Below are 7,099 nucleotides of genomic sequence, written 5' to 3'. Positions count from 1 at the left end.
ACGTAGCCATGACCAAGACCCTCATCGACGGCGGAGCTGGCCTCAACATGCTCTCCGTGGAAGCCTTCGGCTTGCTTCACGTGCCATACGGCCAGCTCCGCCCCACCAAGCCTTTCTCCGGAGTTTCATGAGCGGATCCACCAGCCCCCTGGGGCATATACGCCTCCCGGTCACCTTCAGTACCCGGGACAACTACCGCACCGCATCGGCCTCCCGTACAACGCCATCCTCGGGTACCCTGCCCTGGCTTAGTTCATGGCGGCGACCCATCTGGCCTACAACCTCATGAAGATGTCGGGGAGCAGCGGCGTCCTCACTGTGGCTGGGGACACCAAGGAGGCTCTGACGGCTCTCAAGCTCGCCTTCAGGGCCGCCGCGGCCGCACGCCCGACCGACGAAGCCGCCCCAGGGGCTAAGGGGGCTGCGCCGGCGAAAAACAAGCAACTGTTGACTCAAGATCGGGCCAAAATGAAGCAAGTGCTGGTCGAGGAGGACGGAGCCTCGGAAGCCACCTTCACCATAGGCGCCAACCTCAACCCGGACCAAGAGGAGGCGTTGGTGAGGTTCCTGCATGCAAATAAGGAGGTATTCGCCTGGGAGCCCAAGCAGCTGGTAGGGGTCCAAAGGGGGTGATCGAGCATCACTTATGGGTGTGCCCCAATGTGCGCCCTGTGAAGAAGAAGGCATGGCGGTAGTCCACGGAGAAGCAGTCCTTCATCGTCCAGGAAACCCGCAAACTACAAGCGGTGGGCGTCATTCGCGAGGTCCGGTACCCGGAGTGGCTTGTGAACCCCGTCGTCGTGCCCAAGAAAGGCGGTAAGGAACGCATGTGTGTCGACTTCACCAACCTCAACAAGGCCTGCCCTCAAGACCCGTTCCTGCTTCCGCGCATCAACCAGATCGTCGACTCCACCGCCGAGTGCGACCTGCTGTGTTTCCTGGACGCATTCTCGGGTTACCACTAGATGAAGATGGCGGTGGAGGACGTGGAGAAGACGGCCTTCTTGACCCAGTGTGGGGTATACTACTACACCTACATGCTGTTCGGACTGCGCAATGCTGGGGTGACCTTCCAGCGGCTGATGCACACAGCCCTGGGCCAGCAGCTAGGGAGAAACGCTGAAGCCTATGTTGATGACATCATGGTATAATCTCGGGAGGCGAGAACCCTGATTCAGGACCTGGAGGAGACTTTCACCAGCCTGCGCCAGGTGAACCTGCGGCTCAACCCGGAGAAGTGCATGTTTGGCGTTCCCTCCGGCAAGCTACTGGGCTTCCTCGTGTCGCACAGGGGGATCGAGGCTAACCCAGAGAAGGTCAAGGCGATAGAAGACATGAGCCCACCGCAGACTCTCAAGGAAATGCAGAAGCTTGCGGGCTGCGTGACCTTGCTGGGGCGCTTCATCTCCAAGCTGGGGGAGCGCACCCTGCCGTTCTTCAAGCTGATGAAGAAGAAGGGCCCATTCAAGTGGACCCCAGAGGCCGACCTGGCATTTCAAGACCTCAAGAGATACCTGACCAGCCCTCCAGTGATGGTAGCACCTCGTCCCCTCGAGCCCCTGGTTCTCTACCTGGCCGCCACGCCCCACTCCGCCAGTGCGGCGTTGGTGGCTGTCCGGGAGGAGCGCCAGGCCAAAAGTCCGCCGCGTAATGCCACACCTTCATCCGGGACGATGCGGCACCAAGACGACGATGCTGCGGCTACGACAGCGCCAGCGAATGATCAGGCCTTGCAAGACGGCGTTCCTGGGTCTGCGGATGCCTCGATGGATGACCAAGCTCCCGAGGTCCCCCCACCTGAGGAGGCGCCCCAACCTCCCGAGGCCTCAGGCTCCGCTGACGCTCTCGCCCTCGTTGAGCACCCGGTGTACTTCGTCAGCACAGTGTTGCGGGACGCAAGGGCATGATATCCCATGCAACAGAAGCTTCTGCTCACGCTCCTGGTGGCCTCACGCAAGTTGCGTCATTACTTCCAAGGCCACCCAATTAAGGTAGTCTCAGCCTACCCACTGGAGAGGGTGCTCCGGAGCCCCAATGCCGCGGGAAGAGTAGTCGAGTGGAACATCGAACTGCATGTGTTTCAGCTGGAGTTCAGCACAACCAGGGTCATCAAGGGAGCCGCCCTCGCCAACTTCGTGGCTGAATGGACCGACGCGCCGGAACCTGAAGCTGGCGAGAGTCGGTCCCTTTCGCCAGGAAGTGAAGCGCCAGACGGCTGGGTCATGTACTTCGACCGCGCTTTGGCACGCCAAGGCGTGGGAGCTGGAGCAGTACTCATCTCGCCCACCCAAGACAAGTTGTACTACGCCGTGCAGCTCTGCTTCCAGAGGGGCGAGAAGGTCTCCAACAACATCACGGAATACGAGGGGTTGATCGCCGACCTCAAGGATGTAGCAGCCTTGGGGGTGAAACGTCTCACCATCAAGGGTGACTCTCAGCTCCTCGTCAACTTCTCCATCAAGGTGTACGAGCCGAGGTATGAGCACATGGAGGCGTACCTCGCGGAGGTGCGCAAGATGGAGAAGCAATTCTTGGGCCTGGAACTGCAACACATGCCACGCGGCACAAACAAGGAAGCCGATGAGATCACCAAGAGGGCGTCAAGGCGTCAGCCCCAAGATCCTGGTGTCTTCGAAGAGCGATTCTTCAAGCCCTCGGCGGCCCCCTCAGCCGCGGAGCCCGCGTTGCCTCAAGAGGAACTCCCCTAGCCACCAGCCTCGGGAGCCCCCGCCTGCGGCCTGACCTCAGGAGCGCGCCTGTTCCTGGCGCTCGAGCCTCAGGAGGGGGTGCTGGACCGAGGAGTTTAGGGCATACCTGGTGCAAGGAACGCTGCCGGAGAAAGAGGAGGCGCGGAGCGCATGGCCCGGCAAGATACGGCGTATTGCATCCAGGATGGTGAGTTGTACAGAAAACGACCAAATGATGTTTCCTTGTGATGCATCTCCAGGAAGCAGGGGAACGAGGTGCTAGCTGACATACACGGCGGAGATTGCGGGCATCACTCGTCGTCGCGCACCCTGGTTGGCAAGGCGTTCCGCAGCGGGTTCTACTAGCCCACGACACTCAGTGACGCAGCCGAGCTGGTAAGGTCCTGCGAGGCCTGCCAGTTCCATGGCAAGCAAATCCACCAGCCAGCCCAGGGCCTCTAGACTATCCCACTCTCGTGGCCGTTCGCGATCTGGGGGCTGGATATCCTGGGTCCGTTCCCTCGAGCGCCTGGGGGCTACCGCTACCTCTACGTCGCCATCGACAAGTTCACTAAATGGGCAAAGGTGGAAGCGGTCCGCACCATCCCAGCCGGGTCGGTTGTTAAGTTCATCAAGGGCCTCGTGAGTCAGTCTGGGGTCCCTAACCGCATCATCACCGACAACGGCTTGCAGTTCACTAGCAATCTCTTCAAGACATACTGCGCTAACCTTGGAACGCAGATATGCTACGCCTCAGTGGCTCACCCCAGGAGCAATGGCCAGGCCGAGCGCGCCAACGCAGAGGTCCTGAGAGGCCTCCAGACCAGAACCTTCAAGAAGAAGCTCGAGGCCTGCGGTAGGGGCTGGCACGATGAGCTCCAGTCCGTGTTGTGGTCCATTTGCACCACCGCCACCAAGCCAACAGGCGAGACCCCATTCTTCCTCGTCTACGGAGCCGAAGCAGTCCTCCCTCACGAGGTCAAGCATCGCTCCGCGCAGGTCCTGGCATTTGATGAGGCACGTCAGGACGCCATGCGGGGGATGGACCTCGTGCTGGGGGAGGAGCGCCGCCGTCAAGCCTCGCTCCAGGCGGCAAGATACCAGCAGGCGCTGCGACAGTATCACTACCGCTGCGTCCGCTCCAGGACGCTCGAGGTGGGCGATCTCGTCCTGAGGCGGGTGCTCTCCAGGGAAGGGCTGCATAAGCTCTCACCCATGTGGGAGGGCCCATTTAGGATCGCCCGCGTCTCCAGGCCTGGAGCCGCGCGCTTGGAGACGCAGGACGGGATCCCCATCCAGAACGCCTGGAACATCCAGCACCTCCAGAAGTTCTACCCATGAAGCAAGGCCCAGTGCCTGTGAAGGTCTCCACTCGTGACACTCTCACGTAATAATGAGTGGGGCTGTACACGCCCCCGAGTCTCCGGAGTGCCGCCCTTGGGCGTCTGGGGCTCCCTCCCACGTCCTAGTGGCAGCACTTAGCTCCGTGCTAGTGAGAAGACTAGACTAGGTGCCGGACGCGGCTGTTCATTTGCTTTCTGTAGTGGCCTTACCCCCTTTTATGGAATTTGAAGTTCTGGCATTTCTCGATGGCTTGGTTGGATTCCCTCTTCTCTCTGTTTCTCCCCTCAGTTATTTGTTTTGCGCAAGGGAGGGCGGCAGTTGCCCGACGCTCTCCCTCGCGCGCCTCACGAGGGGGCTGGACAGGTGCGTGCGCGTGCGCTCCCCTTGTCTCCACGAGGCGCCCTCGATTAAGCTCGTGGTTGGCGCACCCCCCCTTTTTAAGTCTGTTCCCCATGGGTACCGCGACATGGTGCGCTAGGCCATGATCATCCCATGCCTGAGGCCTCACGCAAGAAGGGATAAGGATTTCCTAACTAATTTTTGCAGTTTCTCGATGTCTCCCGAGTCGGCAGCAGGGAAGCCTCATCACAGGCTAGGAGGCGCGCCCCCCCACAAAGTGGAAACTACTCGGATGTATCAAGCTAAGTTATCCCCCTAGGCCTACATAAAGCACATATGCCACAACACAACCCAGAAACAATAAACATAGCATAAAGCAGCATAAGCATTACGGTTCAATACACGCCCTCGCAGGGCCCCATACTTGTTTCTTGTAATACATGAAGAAAGGAAAGGACATGCAAAAGTGTCTCCTACACTCGCAGCTGCTCACGAGGATCAGCTCCCAGCGCCCCCCGGGACTCAGCCGGAGCCATCCTCGCACTTCACTGGGGAGTGGCAACGGGACGACCCGCCACCATCCTCGAAGCGAGCCTGACGGCTTGGCGGCTGGTCATAGCCGCCGCTGCTAGAGCTTTCGCCGGAGGAGGAACTGCCGCTGCCAGACGAGCCACGGCCGCCGCCAAGGCCGAGTCCGCCCTCATCATCGTCACGGCCGTCGCCAAGGCTGAGCACTTCGTCACTGCCGCTGTCCTCAGGGCAGCACCCAACGCGGCGACCGTCTTCCCCGAACACCCTCACGAAGAAGGTCGCGGCACCGTCGTACTTGAAGTGGAGGGTGCACTGCCTGCTCAGACCGCGCGCGGGGGCAAACGTCTGCCAGCCGCGGGCCAGGGCTACATTGCCCGCGACGGAGACCTCCACCGCGACCCACGAGGCCTTGCTGCAGCAGCCGTCGGCCTGCAGCCAGAGGCCGCTAGGACCCGTGGTTGGCAGCTCGCCGGCAAAGGAGCACGGAAGCTGAAGCCAGGTGCCAGTCGGGTTCTCCGACCACACGACGAACTCCGGCAGCACCTCCGCCGAGTGGAAGCGCAGCCGGGGAGGTCGGGCGACCATGGCGCGCCTCCCTTTGTTGGCAGGACTGCCACGTCTCGGGCGGCTCCCGCCGTGCGAGGAGACGCTGCCGCGGCCGCCAGGAACAGCGCCGAACCCCGAAGAAGTTCGTCTGCGCCCACGAGGGACCACAACGGGGGTTGCGGCATGCTTGCGGGGGCGACCACACCCCCTCTTAGGTGGAGGCGAGCCGGGCCCTCCTGGCGAGCCTTTCCTTTCTCTGCGGCCGATAACCTCTTCGTTGGCGCCATGAGTGTCGCTGCAAGGCGGTGGAGCAAGAGGAGGAAGAAGCAGGCGGAATGGAGGAAGAGATGGGCAATGGGGGCTCTGTCCCTCTCCTCATTTATAGCCATGAGGAGGCCCACTGTCGGCCTCCGTGATCGTAGGTAATGATGGTTTTTCTGCATGCAGCAGGGACTCGTCAAGTCGGAAAGTTGCCAAGGCAGCGTGGGGAAGCGGAGACACCCACGTCCTATCAATCGCCACGCGTCAATCAAGGCCGCAGGCGGTTGGGGCCCGTGGCGCTCCGCACTTGTCCCTTGGCTTCGCCTCGAAGCCAAGTCCGAGTGCGCCTTGGGCCCGGGGGCTACTGCCGGCGTCCTGGGAACGAGGGTACCCAGACTTGCCTGCCTGCGGCCCATGGCGTGGCTCTACCAACGGCCCGGTACGGCCCATCTTCATCAGCAACCACTCAAGACCCTCGCGAGGCGGACGACACAAGACCTCCTCAGGGGCAGCCTCACTAGGTTGGCTCCTGAAGAGCGGAGATATCAAGGCAGGGGGCACCACGCGAGGTTCGCGAGTACCAATTTCCTCTTTGGTGCTAAAGAGGCAGGCACAGGCGAGGATTCCCGAGGCATCAGGCAAAGGTTTCCATATCGGTGCAACAAGACCAAGACCAGCAGGACGACAGGACGGGGGTCACCGCGGAGCCCACAACTACATCACCACCAGAGCCTTTGACAGGCGAAGACCACCTTTTGTCAGGATAACTTGTACTAGTTGTCTCCCTTCAAAATTGGCCGTTGTGGGATCCCTTCCCGCCTAACATTTGGGAAGAGGACCAGGGCCTCTATAAATAGGACTATACACCACAATAGAAGAAAACGGATCTGGGATCAGATCCATTCCACCAAGGCATCTCACCAGCTCGTAGAACGCAAGAACACCTCTCCTCCTGAGGTTGTTCATACCTTGTACCTGTTCATCCTCAGCCTACAAGGCAATCCACCACACCACACTGGAGTAGGGTATTACACCATAACCGTGGCCCGAACCAGTATAAACTCTCGTGTCTCTTGTTCCTTGGGTTCGGCGAGCTAGGCCTTGAGATCGTTGTGCGAGCGAGCTCGGGAGAGAGGGTTCTTCGTGTGCACCCCAGAGTTCAAACCTTAAGGGTTTGCCGGAACCCAGAATCCGACAAATGCAAAGCATGAAAACCGTGATGCTCCAAAGAGGCTCACCATCGATGAGTTGCAAGTGGAATTAGAGAAGGTCGGGCATATTACACCAGGAAACCATCTTGATAATGGTAGCGGGAAAAGGAAGCATGGCAGGGCAGAAGAGAGATCATTGTTTACCCGCAGGTCCACTTTGTGGGACTTGGAGTATTGGAA

The sequence above is a fragment of the Aegilops tauschii genome, chromosome 7, assembly GCF_002575655.3.
Source record: "Aegilops tauschii subsp. strangulata cultivar AL8/78 chromosome 7, Aet v6.0, whole genome shotgun sequence".
Taxonomy (NCBI): domain Eukaryota; kingdom Viridiplantae; phylum Streptophyta; class Magnoliopsida; order Poales; family Poaceae; genus Aegilops; species Aegilops tauschii.
The sequence above is the reverse complement of the archived record's forward strand: the minus strand, read 5'-3'. Positions refer to the sequence as shown.